At 41.0% G+C, this 15,472-nt stretch overlaps 1 protein-coding gene across 1 annotated transcript in view; it reads right to left on the reverse strand.

Annotated features, from left to right (window-relative positions):
- Positions 1–15,472, reverse strand: part of LOC121569326 (hepatocyte nuclear factor 4-gamma) — a 53,306-nt gene that overhangs the window by 15,719 nt on the left and 22,115 nt on the right. The window lies entirely within an intron of this gene.

Genomic DNA, 15,472 nt, shown 5'->3' on the forward strand with positions numbered 1-15,472 from the left:
ATACATTTTTACGTATGGGTGGTCCCAGGGATCGAACCCACTACCCTGGCGTTACAAGCGCCATGCTCTACCAATTGAGCTACAGAGGACCATTTTATATCCATTATTTTATAATGGATATAAAATAATTGAATGGCCTGCATCATTCAGTTTATGAGTGGGAAATAGGCAAGAGGGTAGTGAGGAGGGCGTAATCACTCATTAACTCAACCTGAAAGAATGGCAAAGAGAGTGTGTGCGTGTGTGTGTGTGTGTGTGTGTGTGTATGTGTGTGTGTGTGTGTGTGTGTGTGTGTGTGTGTGTGTGTGTGTGTGTGTGTGTGTGTGTGTGTGTGTGTGTGTGTGTGTGTGTGTGTGTGTGTGTGTGTGTGTGTGTGTGTGTGTGTGTGTGTGTGTGAGAGAGAGAGAGAGAGAAAGTGAGAGAGAGGACAGTGACCATGAGCAAAACAAAAATTATGATTTTCCAAAAGAATGTGTTTCCATCGCATTTTCAACTCTACTGATGGTTTTGTCACAAAATAATGTTACGTTATATAGCGAATGTGCCCACTCTGGTGTTGGCACCTGCGCTCTAGCCAACAGCTCGCAGATACAATGTGCGTATAGCCTACATGATGAGATTATTATGGACAAAAGAGAGAGATTATTTTTATTTCTCAAACAGCAGCCAAGCAGTGATCATCATGTCACCAGAATAAGACCCTCGATATTTATTGGAAAGGAGCATCAAGCTCATCACCTTGCACTTTCACCACCCTGTGAATTTCATCATCATTTATTTAATCTGTAGCGTAAAAAACTGCATGCTTTCCCGAGTCGTAGTGGGAGGACCATACAACATGTCATCGCGTGACTCCAAGTTCACTTTGATATGATAGTTATTATATCAATATTGGCGCATAAAAGCATTTCCGCCACCATTTATCACATAATTAATTTGACCGACAGAAAAAGAGCCCACCTTGTCTAGCGTATTTTGTTTTGTCGACATTTGGAAAGTTAACGGACACATTTGCTGTTTCCATCAGGCCTGTAGTGAATTTTGTGAATGTACTCTACTCACATAAAAAGGTTGGATGGAAACCTGGTTACTGGCAGTAAAGTATGGGGACCACTCTTACAGTGAAATATGGGGACCACTTTTACAGTGGAATATGGGGACCACTCTAACAGTGAAATATGGGGACCACTCTTACAGTGAAATATGGGGACCACTCTAACAGTGAAATATGGGGACCACTCTAACAGTGAAATATGGGGACCACTCTTACAGTGAAATATGGGGACCACTCTAACAGTGAAATATGGGGACCACTCTTACAGTGAAATATGGGGACCACTCTTACAGTGAAATATGGGGACCACTCTAACAGTGAAATATGGGGACCACTCTTACAGTGAAATATGGGGTCCACTCTTACAGTGAAATATGGGGTCCAATATTAAAGTGAAATATGGGGTCCACTATTAAAGTGAAATATGGGTCCCACTCTTACAGTGAAATATGGGGTCCACTATTAAATTGAAAAATGGGGCCCACTGTTAAATTGACATATGGGGCCCACTATTAAAGTGAAATATGGGGACCACTATTCAAGTGAAATATGGGGACCACTATTAAAGTGAAATATGGGGACCACTCTTACAGTGAAATATGGGGACCACTATTAAAGTGAAATATGGGGACCACTCTTACAGTGAAATATGGGGACCACTCTTACAGTGAAATATGGGGACAACTCTTACAGTGAAATATGGGGACAACTCTTGCAGTGAAATATGGGGACCACTCTTACAGTGAAATATGGGGTCCACTATTAAAGTGATATATGGGGACCACTATTAAAGTGAAATATGGGGACCACTATTACAGTGAAATATGGGGACCACTATTACAGTGAAATATGGGGACCACTCTAACAGTGAAATATGGGGACCACTCTTACAGTGAAATATGGGGACCACTCTTACAGTGAAATATGGGGACCACTCTTACAGTGAAATATGGGGTCCACTCTTACAGTGAAATATGGGGTCCACTCTTACAGTGAAATATGGGGACCACTCTTACAGTGAAATATGGGGACCACTCTTACAGTGAAATATGGGGACCACTCTTACAGTGAAATATGGGGACCACTCTTACAGTGACATATGGGGACCACTCTTACAGTGAAATATGGGGTCCACTCTTACAGTGAAATATGGGGACCACTCTTACAGTGAAATATGGGGACCACTCTTACAGTGAAATATGGGGTCCACTCTAACAGTGAAATATGGGGACCTCTCTTACAGTGAAATATGGGGACCACTCTTACAGTGAAATATGGGGTCCACTCTTACAGTGAAATATGGGGACCACTCTTACAGTGAAATATGGGGACCACTCTTACAGTGAAATATGGGGACCACTCTTACAGTGAAATATGGGGACCACTCTTACAGTGAAATATGGGGACCACTCTTACAGTGAAATATGGGGACCACTCTTACAGTGAAATATGGGGACCACTCTTACAGTGAAATATGGGGTCCACTCTTACAGTGAAATATGGGGACCACTCTTACATTGAAATATGGGGAAAACTCTTACAGTGAAATATGGGGTCCACTCTTACAGTGAAATATGGGGTCCAATATTAAAGTGAAATATGGGGTCCACTCTTACAGTGAAATATGGGTCCCACTCTTACAGTGAAATATGGGGTCCACTATTAAATTGAAATATGGGGCCCACTATTAAAGTGAAATATGGGGACCACTATTCAAGTGAAATATGGGGACCACTATTAAAGTGAAATATGGGGACCACTATTAAAGTGAAATATGGGGACCACTCTTACAGTGAAATATGGGGACCACTCTTACAGTGAAATATGGGGACCACTCTTACAGTGAAATATGGGGACAACTCTTACAGTGAAATATGGGGACAACTCTTACAGTGAAATATGGGGACAACTCTTGCAGTGAAATATGGGGACCACTCTTACAGTGAAATATGGGGTCCACTATTAAAGTGATATATGGGGTCCACTATTAAAGTGAAATATGGGGACCACTATTACAGTGAAATATGGGGACCACTATTACAGTGAAATATGGGGACCACTCTTACAGTGAAATATGGGGACCACTCTTACAGTGAAATATGGGGACCACTCTTACAGTGAAATATGGGGTCCACTCTTACAGTGAAATATGGGGACAACTCTTACAGTGAAATATGGGGACCACTATTAAAGTGATATATGGCGTCCACTATTAAAGTGAAATATGCGGACCACTATTACAGTGACATATGGGGACCACTATTAAAGTGATATATGGCGTCCACTATTCAAGTGAAATATGGGGACCACTATTACAGTGAAATATGGGGACCACTATTACAGTGAAATATTGGGACCACTATTACAGTGAAATATGGGGACCACTCTTACAGTGAAATATGGGGACAACTCTTACAGTGAAATATGGGGACCACTATTACAGTGAAATATGGGGACCACTCTTACAGTAAAATATGGGGTCCACTCTTACAGTGATATATGGGGCCCACTCTTACAGTGAAATATGGGGACAACTCTTACAGTGAAATATGGGGACCACTATTAAAGTGATATATGGGGTCCACTATTAAAGTGAAATATGGGGACCACTCTTACAGTGAAATATGGGGACCACTATTAAAGTGATATATGGGGTCCACTATTAAAGTGAAATATGGGGACCACTCTTACAGTGAAATATGGGGACCACTATTACAGTGAAAAATGGGGACCACTATTACAGTGAAATATGGGGACCACTTTTATAGTGAAATATGGGGACAACTCTTACAGTGAAATATGGGGACAACTCTTACAGTGAAATATGGGGACAACTCTTACAGTGAAATATGGGGTCCACTGTTAAAGTGATATATGGGGACCACTATTAAAGTGAAATATGGGGACCACTATTACAGTGAAATATGGGGACCACTCTTACAGTGAAATATGGGGACCACTCTTACAGTGAAATATGGGGACCACTCTTACAGTGAAATATGGGGACAACTCTTACAGTGAAATATGGGGACCACTCTTACAGTGAAATATGGGGACCACTCTTACAGTGAAATATGGGGTCCACTCTAACAGTGAAATATGGGGACCTCTCTTACAGTGAAATATGGGGACCACTCTTACAGTGAAATATGGGGTCCACTCTTACAGTGAAATATGGGGACCACTCTTACAGTGAAATATGGGGACCACTCTTACAGTGAAATATGGGGACCACTCTTACAGTTAAATATGGGGACCACTCTTACAGTGAAATATGGGGACCACTCTTACAGTGAAATATGGGGTCCACTCTTACAGTGAAATATGGGGACCACTCTTACATTGAAATATGGGGACCACTCTTACAGTGAAATATGGGGTCCACTCTTACAGTGAAATATGGGGTCCAATATTAAAGTGAAATATGGGGTCCACTATTAAAGTGAAATATGGGTCCCACTCTTACAGTGAAATATGGGGTCCACTATTAAATTGAAATATGGGACCCACTGTTAAATTGACATATGGGGCCCACTATTAAAGTGAAATATGGGGACCACTATTCAAGTGAAATATGGGGACCACTATTAAAGTGAAATATGGGGACCACTCTTACAGTGAAATATGGGGACCACTCTTACAGTGAAATATGGGGACAACTCTTACAGTGAAATATGGGGACCACTCTTACAGTGAAATATGGGGACAACTCTTACAGTGAAATATGGGGACAACTCTTACAGTGAAATATGGGGTCCACTAATAAAGTGAAATATGGGGTCTACTATTAAAGTTAAATATGGGGCCCACTCTTACAGTGAAATATGGGGACCAATATTAAAGTGAAATATGGGGTCCACTATTAAAGTTAAATATGGGGCCCACTCTTACAGTGAAATACGGGGACCACTATTAAAGTGAAATATGGGGACCATTAGTACAGTGAAATATGGGGCCCACTCTTACAGTGAAATATGGGGCCCACTCTTACAGTGAAATATCGGGACCACTCTTACAGTGATATATGGGGATCACTCTTACAGTGAAATATGGGGACCATTATTACAGTCAAAATATACATCATGGGACAAAATACCCACTGAAAAACTCCACCTGGAATTTGGCAAAAACATCCTATATGTACACAGAAATTCCACCAACCACACATGCAGGGCAGAACTAGGAAGACTTCCTCTTCTACTGCCCTTTGAAAAAAGAGAATGCAAATTCAGGATGCACCTAGCCCAATCAAATTGATGGTCATACAAGCACAGAGCATTTATGGTCAACAGTGCCCAGACAGTGACCCCTTAACAAAACTGGCCCAAAAACACAAGATTGACATTAACAGAAATGAGCTGGTCCCAAAGGCAGAATTTAAACAGCTAGAGGTGAATAATAAGAATGCATACATTGACTATTGGCGGAGTTTAGGTCGAAGGTCAGAGTAAGATGGAATGCTTTAGTCACATGCAGGTAGTCACATGTCTGGTTGGTGTGTTAGCAACTAAAACCCTACCGCAGGGCCATAAAGCTTAGCGCTGACAGGCTAGCACTGTGTGAAACACCCATAATTCTGTCTGTCTGTCCGTCCGTCTGTCTGTCTGTCTGCAGTGTTTAGATTTCAGCCCTAATGAACAGGAATGATAAGACCTTCCTACCTGCATGGTGACACCTTAAACAACAGAGATGCAGCATTAAAGCCACAATCCTGAGTGTGGGTTTCAGCCCAACTGCAACCCCGATGTCCCTTGGTTGGGTATAATGCTACGGAAATTGAACTACTCTGATGTTGGGTCACAAAAGTTGTGCACTTTCAGCTGCTAAGATCAGTCATTTCTGATAAAATCGGTTAATAAGTACCTTTTGGTTCAAGTACAGGACGTGAAATAGGTTATCATGTGATCTTTACCATCCTATGTGCAGCAAAGATTTCTTATGTTTTACCTCAAGAAAAACATGTGTACATACTGTCTGTCTGTCAACCAGGGGAGATTATTCTATACTATCAGATTTAGATATTATTACATAGCAAAAATTGCAGCATCCCATCTTTTTGATTACTTTCAAAAGAATATCTTGAAGATTGCAATTTCACAATCTCAAGCTGGTATCATCCTTTGATCTGATGAGAGCCAATGGTCTCATATCCAAGATATTGAATTGATTAAATTATCCTTTAAAACTATTGGTCTAATATAAGGAAGTCATGGTCTATAGCTCTACAGTTGATGGGTCTAATTTATCCTCTAAAGCCATTGGTCTAATATAAGGAAGTCATGGTCTATAGCTCTACAGTTGATGGGTCTAACTTATCCTCTAAAGCCATTGGTCTAATATAAGGAAGTCATGGTCTATAGCTCTACAGTTGATGGGTAGGTCTACATGCATCAAGAACAATGAGATTGACTACAGCCATGAGCAAACAAATGTTTTATGGAACTGTATGAGGAAGTTCTCACACAATTATTGAATTCACACAAGTAGCTTAAAGTAAGCTATGGTATAGCCCAACCCTAACTACCACCCTCTTTAGTGGTTCTCTTTGGATGCAGACCTACATGAATTATATTCTATTTTAGTAGCCTAGTTAGGATCTATGTTTTATGTCTGTGGGATATAGGCTAGTATATAGAGCTAGCTTGCCCAACCCCTCTGTAACCCCACTCCTATAATCTAATTTAGGCCTATAGATAACCTACCTGTCCTATCCTGTGCAGGCCCCACTAGTCAAAAACAGGACCACGTGACATGTCAATGAATGAGTGAGCCTACCACTCAAATACTAGTGATGGGAAGTTCGGCTCTTTTTAAAGACTCTAATGTTTTCAACTAATTTCATTTATTTGAGTCAGTAATGCCCAGAGCACGCAGGACCGGCAAACAATGAACTGAAAACTTGAAATAGTCATGATTTTACAAGCATCTCGTTCACATGTCGTTCACCATAAGGGACTTATTGGAATTGTCATTTGTGACTGAGACTTGTAAAAGTGTGTTGAAAAAACAATGTACATTTGTTGATTGCTAAGCATACAAATAAGATTATTATTTGGTACATAAACACTCATCAAATGTCAAAATCGCAATGCTTGTATTAAGTAAAGCCTATGATTATGTGGAGCCGTATATCACATTCGAGTGATGGTAGTTCTATTTGGAGTCAGCGTTTCCATGTTGTAATGATTCTTCAATTCGAGAGTTGAGCTTTTCATTATGAGGAGAGTATGGCACAGAGGTAGGAGGAGTGGAGTCAGTCAATCATAAGCTCCATCCCTACACCTCAATCCACAAAAACTTAACTCGATCGCGTCTACTTTTATCAAGGCAACCAATCACATCGTTGTCACTAGTTACCAAAGTCACAAAGTCATAAATCCCACCTATTTCTACAATTTATCTTCTTAAAATTGTATTTTAAACCTAACCTAAACCACACTGATAATATTATGCCTAATCCTAACCGAAACCACACTGATAATATTATGCCTAACCCTAACCTAAACCACACTGATAATATTATGCCTAACCCTAACCTAAACCACACTGATAATATTATGCCTAGCCCTAACCTAAACCACACTGATAATATTATGCCTAACCCTAACCTAAACCACACTGATAATATTATTCATAACCCTAACCTAAACCACACTGATAATATTATGCCTAACCCTAACCTAAACCACACTGATAATATTATGCCTAACCATAACCTAAACCAAACTGATAATATTATGCCTAACCCTAACCTAAACCACACTGATAATATTATGCCTAACCCTAACCTAAACCACACTGATAATATTATGCCTAACCCTAACCTAAACCACACTGATAATATTATGCTTAATCCTAACCTAAACCACACTGATAAAATTATGCCTAACCCTAAACTAAACCACACTGATAATATTATGCCTAACCCTAACCATAACCACAATGATAATATTATGTCTTACCCTAACCTAAACCACACTGATAATATTATGACTAACCCTAACCTTAACCACAATGATAATATTATGTCTTACCCTAACCTAAACCACACTGATAATATTATGACTAACCCTAACCTTAACCACACTGATAATATTTTGCCTAACCCTAACCTAAATCACACTGATAATATTATGCCTAACCCTAACCTTAACCACACTGATAATATTTTGCCTAACCCTAACCTAAACCACACTGATAATATTATGCCTAACCCTAACCTAAACCACACTGATAATATTATGCCTAACCCTAACCTAAACCACACTGATAATATTACACCTAACCCTAACCTAAACCACACTGAAAATATGATGCCTAATCCTAACCTACACCACACTGATAATATTATGCCTAACCCTAACCTAAACCACACTGATAATATTATGCCTAACCCTAACCTAAACCACACTGATAATATTATGCCTAACTCTAACCTAAACCACACTGATAATATTATGCCTAACCCTAACCTAAAACACACTGATAACATTATGCCTAACCCTAACCTAAACCACACTGATAATATTATGCCTAACCCTAACCTAAACCACACTGATAATATTATGCCTAACCCTAACCTAAACCACACTGATAATATTATGCCTAGCCCTAACCTAAACCACACTGATAATATTATGCCTAACCCTAACCTAAACCACACTGATAATATTATTCATAACCCTAACCTAAACCACACTGATAATATTATGCCTAACCCTAACCTAAACCACACTGATAATATTATGCCTAACCATAACCTAAACCAAACTGATAATATTATGCCTAACCCTAACCTAAACCACACTGATAATATTATGCCTAACCCTAACCTAAACCACACTGATAATATTACACCTAACCCTAACCTAAACCACACTGAAAATATGATGCCTAATCCTAACCTACACCACACTGATAATATTATGCCTAACCCTAACCTAAACCACACTGATAATATTATGCCTAACCCTAACCTAAACCACACTGATAATATTATGCCTAACTCTAACCTAAACCACACTGATAATATTATGCCTAACCCTAACCTAAAACACACTGATAACATTATGCCTAACCCTAACCTAAACCACACTGATAATATTATGCCTAACCCTAACCTAAACCACACTGATAATATTATGCCTAACCCTAACCTAAACCACACTGATAATATTATGCCTAGCCCTAACCTAAACCACACTGATAATATTATGCCTAACCCTAACCTAAACCACACTGATAATATTATTCATAACCCTAACCTAAACCACACTGATAATATTATGCCTAACCCTAACCTAAACCACACTGATAATATTATGCCTAACCATAACCTAAACCAAACTGATAATATTATGCCTAACCCTAACCTAAACCACACTGATAATATTATGCCTAACCCTAACCTAAACCACACTGATAATATTATGCCTAACCCTAACCTAAACCACACTGATAATATTATGCTTAATCCTAACCTAAACCACACTGATAAAATTATGCCTAACCCTAACCTTAACCACACTGATAATATTTTGCCTAACCCTAACCTAAACCACACTGATAATATTATGCCTAACCCTAACCTAAACCACACTGATAATATTATGCCTAACCCTAACCTAAACCACACTGATAATATTACACCTAACCCTAACCTAAACCACACTGAAAATATTATGCCTAACCCTAACCTACACCACACTGATAATATTATGCCTAACCCTAACCTAAACCACACTGATAATATTATGCCTAACCCTAACCTAAACCACACTGATAATATTATGCCTAACCCTAACCTAAACCACACTGATAATATTATGCCTAACCCTAACCTAAAACACACTGATAACATTATGCCTAACCCTAACCTAAACCACACTGATAATATTATGCCTAACCCTAACCTTAACCACACTGATAATATTATGCCTAACCCTAACCTAAACCACACTGATAATATTATTCATAACCCTAACCTAAACCACACTGATAATATTATGCCTAACCCTAACCTAAACCACACTGATAATGTTATGCCTAACCCTAACCTAAACCACACTGATAATATTATGCCTAACCCTAACCTAAACCACACTGATAATATTATGCCTAACCCTAACCTAAAACACACTGATAACATTATGCCTAACCCTAACCTAAACCACACTGATAATATTATGCCTAACCCTAACCTTAACCACACTGATAATATTATGCCTAACCCTAACCTAAACCACACTGATAATATTATTCATAACCCTAACCTAAACCACACTGATAATATTATGCCTAACCCTAACCTAAACCACACTGATAATGTTATGCCTAACCCTAACCTAAACCACACTGATAATATTATGCCTAACCCTAACCCTAACCAGACTGATAATATTATGCCTAACCCTAACCTAAACCACACTGATAATATTATGCCTAACCCTAACCTAAACCACAAAGATAATATTATGCCTAACCCTAACCTAAACCACACTGAAAATATTATGCCTAACCCTGACCTAAACCACACAGATAATATTATGCCTAACCCTAACCTTAACCACACTGATAATATTATGTTTAACTTTAACCTAAACCATACTGCTAATATTATGCCTAACCCTAACCTAAACCACAAAGATAATATTATGCCTAACCCTAACCTAAACCACACTGAAAATATTATGCCTAACCCTAACCTAAACCACACTGATAATATTATGCCTAACCCTAACCTTAACCACACTGATAATATTATGTCTAACCCTAACCTAAACCACATTGATAATATTATGCCTAACCCTAACCTTAAATTAAGATTTGTTAAGAGCCGCAATGCTCGGTCTGAACATTAACACGCATCACTTGCGGTACGGTTTTGGAAGCATAAGGACCTTATCTTTGCGAAATAATTTTCAGAAAACAAAAGGTTAAATTGATACACACTTTTATAAGGTTAGGGTTCCCACACGGACAAAACTCCATGTTACAGCGCTTGTTTACGGAAAACAGATGGAAGACAGAGTGGATTACCTGTGCTAATTAGGAAGACAGAGTAGACTACCTGTGCTAATTAGCTATCTGCGTCTCCGAAAACCTTTGTGTAAATGGAAGACAGATGCCACAAGCGTGTTGTCACTGAAAAATACTGTTGACTGCAACTGTGTTAAAACCGATTAAAACAGTGTACAGTACCTGTGTATTTTGCATTTGTGAAATTATTTTGATGTGATATGAAAGTAGAGGGCTTTTGTTTCTATAACCGTACCGCAATTGACAATCGATTCACGTTTAGATAGAGTATTTGGCTGTTTTGGCTGCCAGAGCCAATTCACCTCTAAACAGAACATGTAAGGTCCTTGGACTACAAGAAGTAACGTTAGGCTCCTTTAGTCCAATATTGGGATAGGTCTGGTCTGCTTTATTCACTGACTGTATAATATATATACAGTGAGGGGAAAAAGTATTTGATCCCCTGCTGATTTTGTACATTTGCCCACTGACAAAGAAATGATCAGTCTATCATTTTAATGGTAGGTTTATTTGAACAGTGAGAGACAGAATAACAACAAAAAAATCCAGAAAAACGCATGTCAAAAATGCTATACATTTATTATCATTTTAATGAGGGAAATAAGTATTTGAACCCTCTGCAAAACATGACTTAGTACTTGGTGGCAAAACCCTTGTTGGCAATCACAGAGGTCAGACGTTTCTTGTAGTTGGCCACAAGGTTTGCATACATCTCAGGAGGGATTTTGTCCCACTCCTCTTTGCAGATCTTCTCCAAGTCATTAAGGTTTCGATGCTGACGTTTGGCAACTCGAACCTTCAGCTCCCTCCACAGATTTTCTATGGGATTAAGGTCTGGAGACTGGCTAGGCCACTCCAGGACCTTAATGTGCCGTGTGTTTTGGGTCATTGTCATGCTGGAATACCCATCCACGACCCATTTTCAATGCCCTGGCTGAGGGAAGGAGGTTCTCACCCAAGATTTGACTGTACATGGCCCTGTCCATCGTCCCTTTCATGCGGTGAAGTTGTCCTGTCCCCTTAGCAGAAAAACACCCCCAAAGCATAATGTTTCCACCTCCATGTTTGACGGTGGGGATGGTGTTCTTGGGGTCATAGGCAGCATTCCTCCTCCTCCAAACATGTCGACTTGAGTTGATGCCAAAGAGCTCCATTTTGGTCTCATCTGACCACAACACTTTCACCCAGTTCTCCTCTGAATCATTCAGATGTTCATTGGCAAACTTCAGACGGGCATGTATATGTGCTTTCTTGAGCAGGGGGACCTTGCGGGTGCTGCAGGATTTCAGTCATTCACGGCGTAGTGTGTTACCAATTGTTTTCGTGGTGAATATGGTCCCAGCTGCCTTGAGATCATTGACAAGATCCTCCCGTGTAGTTCTGGGCTGATTCCTCACTGTTCTCATGATCATTGCAACTCCACGAGGTGAGATCTTGCATGGAGCCCCAGGCCGAGGGAGATTGACAGTTCTTTTGTGTTTCTTCCATTTGCGAATAATCGCACCAACTGTTGTCACCTTCTCACCAAGCTGCTTGGCGATGGTCTTGTAGCCCATTCCAGCCTTGTGTAAGTCTACAATCTTGTCCCTGACATCTTTGGAGAGCTCTTTGGTCTTGGCAATGGTGGAGAGTTTGGAATCTGATTGATTGATTGCTTCTGTGGACAGGTGTCTTTTATACAGGTAACAAGCTGAGATTAGGAGCACTCCCTTTAAGAGTGTGCTCCTACTCTCAGCTCGTTACCTGTATAAAAGACACTTGGGAGGCAGAAATCTTTCTGATTGGGAGGGGGTCAAATACTTATTTCCCTCATTAAAATGCTAATCAATTTATAACATTTTTTACATGCATTTTTCTGGATTTTTTTGTTGTTATTCTGTCTCTCACTGTTCAAATAAACCTACCATTAAAAATATAGACTGATCATTTCTTTGTCAGTGGGCAAACTTACAAAATCAGCAGGGGATCAAATACTTTTTTCCCTCACTGTATACAGTACCAGTCAAAAGATTGGACACACCTACTCATTCCAGGGTTTTTCTTTATTGTTACTATTTTCTACATTGTAGAATAATAGTGAAGACATCAAAACAACGAAATAACACATATGGAATCATGTAGTAACAAAAAAAGTGTTAAACAAATCAAAATATATTTTAGATTTTAGATTCTTCAAAGTAGCCACCCTTTGCCTTGATAACAGCTTTGCACACTCTTGAAATTCTCTCAACCAGCTTCATGAGGAATGCTTTTCCAACAGTCTTGAAGGAGTTCCCACAAATGCTGAGCACTTGTTGGCTGCTTTTCCTTCACTCTGCGGTCCAACTCATCCCAAACCATCTCAATTGGCTTGCGGTTGGGTGATTGTGGAAGCCAGGTCATCTGATGCAGCACTCCATCACTCTCCTTCTTGGTAAAATAGCCCTTACACGGCCTGGAATTGTGTTTTGGGTCATTGTCCTGTTGAAAAACTAATGATAGTCCCACTAAGCGCAAATGAGATGGGATGGCGTATCGCTGCAGAATGCTGTGGTAGCCATGCTGGTTAAGTGTGCTTTGAATTCTAAATAAATCACTTACAGTGTCACCAGCAAAGCACCCCCACACCTTAACACCTCCTCCTCCATGCTTCACAGTGGGAACCACACATGCAGAGATCATCCGTTCACCTACTCTGCGTCTCACAAAGACAAAGTGGTTGGAACCAAAGATCTCAAATTTTGACTCATCAGACCAAAGGACAGATTTCCACCGGTCTAATGTCCAAGCAAGTCTCTTCTTCTTATTGGTGTCCTTTAGAGTGGTTTCTTTGCAGCAATTCGACCATGAATGCCTGATTCACGCAGTCTTCTCTGAACAGTTGATGTTGAGATGTGTCTGTTACTTGAAGTCTGTGAAGCATTTAAAAGGAACTTATCCTCTGCAGCAGAGGTAACTTTGGGTCTTCCTTTCCTGTGGCGGTCCTCATGAGAGCCTGTTAAGCTATGGTTAAACCCAGCACTCAGAGAAACAAAACATGACTAAGGGAGTGGAAGAAACAAAAATTATTTAATAAAAGTTCAATTTGTCTTAGTCCAAAAACAACTGAAGAAAAGGAACAGAGAGGGCTAGTCGGCTCCGGAGGAAGGAGAGGCTGAGGCAGGCAGGCAGGCAGGCAGGCAGGCAGGCAGGCAGGCAGGCAGGTTGGGAGGCAGGCAGGTTGGGAGGTATGTCTGAACGCTCTAGTAAGAACAACGATCTGGCGCCGGTGGAGAGCCATGCCCAGGAATTAGTAGTGCAGGTTGATGAGAGAATAGGATGCAGCTGCATAGGCAGGAATCACTGGAAACAACCCGCAGCTGCACAGGAGAGGCAGATCCTGAGCACGCCCCCCGATCCACTCCAGACACACCCACATAATGAGGACAAACACACATACAGATACAACAGACAAAGAGGGGACAAAACAAGGAGGAAGGGAAACAGAAAAGGGAGAGACTAGCTGCCCACATAACAGTACCCCCCCCTCAATGGTCGCCACCTGGCGACCCACCAAGCCTGTCAGGGTTGTCGTGATGGAAGTCCGTGATCAGCTGAGGATCCAACACAAAACGCTTAGGGACCCAAGACCTCTCCTCTGGTCCATAACCTTCCCAATCGACTAGGTATTGGAGACCCCTACCCCGCCTCCGAGAGTCCAGGAGCCTACTGACGGTGTAGGCCGGATGGTCGTCAATGAGGCGAACAGGTGGAGGTGGATCTGCCGGCGGACACAAAAGGCTGGAGGACACAGGTTTCAGTTGGGAGACGTGGAAAGTAGGGTGTATCTTCATGGCTGAAGGCAACTTCAAACGAACCGCAGCGGGGTTAACGATGGACTCCACCACAAACAGACCCAGGTACCGAGGAGACAGCTTGCGTGATTTGGTACGAAGAGGTACGTTCTTAGATGACAGCCAAACTTCTTGACCAGGATGAAACACAGGTGCGGGAGTCCTGCTCCTATCTGCTGTCGTCTTGTTCCTGTCGGTGGTCCGAAGCAACGCTTCCCGAGCGTCGCTCCACACTCTCTGGCAGCGGCGGAGGTTCTCCTGAACCGAAGGAACAGCCAATTCCTTCTCCTGAGCAGGAAACAGAGGGGGTTGATAACCCATGGTTACTTCGAAGGGTGAAAGGCCGGTGGCAGAGGTGGTGAGGGAGTTGTGGGCGTACTCTATCCAAGGCAGATGTTTGGCCCAGGATGATGGATGTTGAGCAGCCACACAACGAACGGTTGCTTCGAGGTTTTGATTGGCTCTTTCTGTTTGACCGTTGGTCTGGGGATGAAACCCTGAGGACAGACTAACGGAAGCACCCAAAGCAGAACAGAAAACCTTCCAAACACGGGAAGTAAACTGTGGG

This window comes from Coregonus clupeaformis, chromosome 7, assembly GCF_020615455.1.
Source record: "Coregonus clupeaformis isolate EN_2021a chromosome 7, ASM2061545v1, whole genome shotgun sequence".
In the NCBI taxonomy this organism is placed as follows: Eukaryota; Metazoa; Chordata; class Actinopteri; order Salmoniformes; family Salmonidae; genus Coregonus; species Coregonus clupeaformis.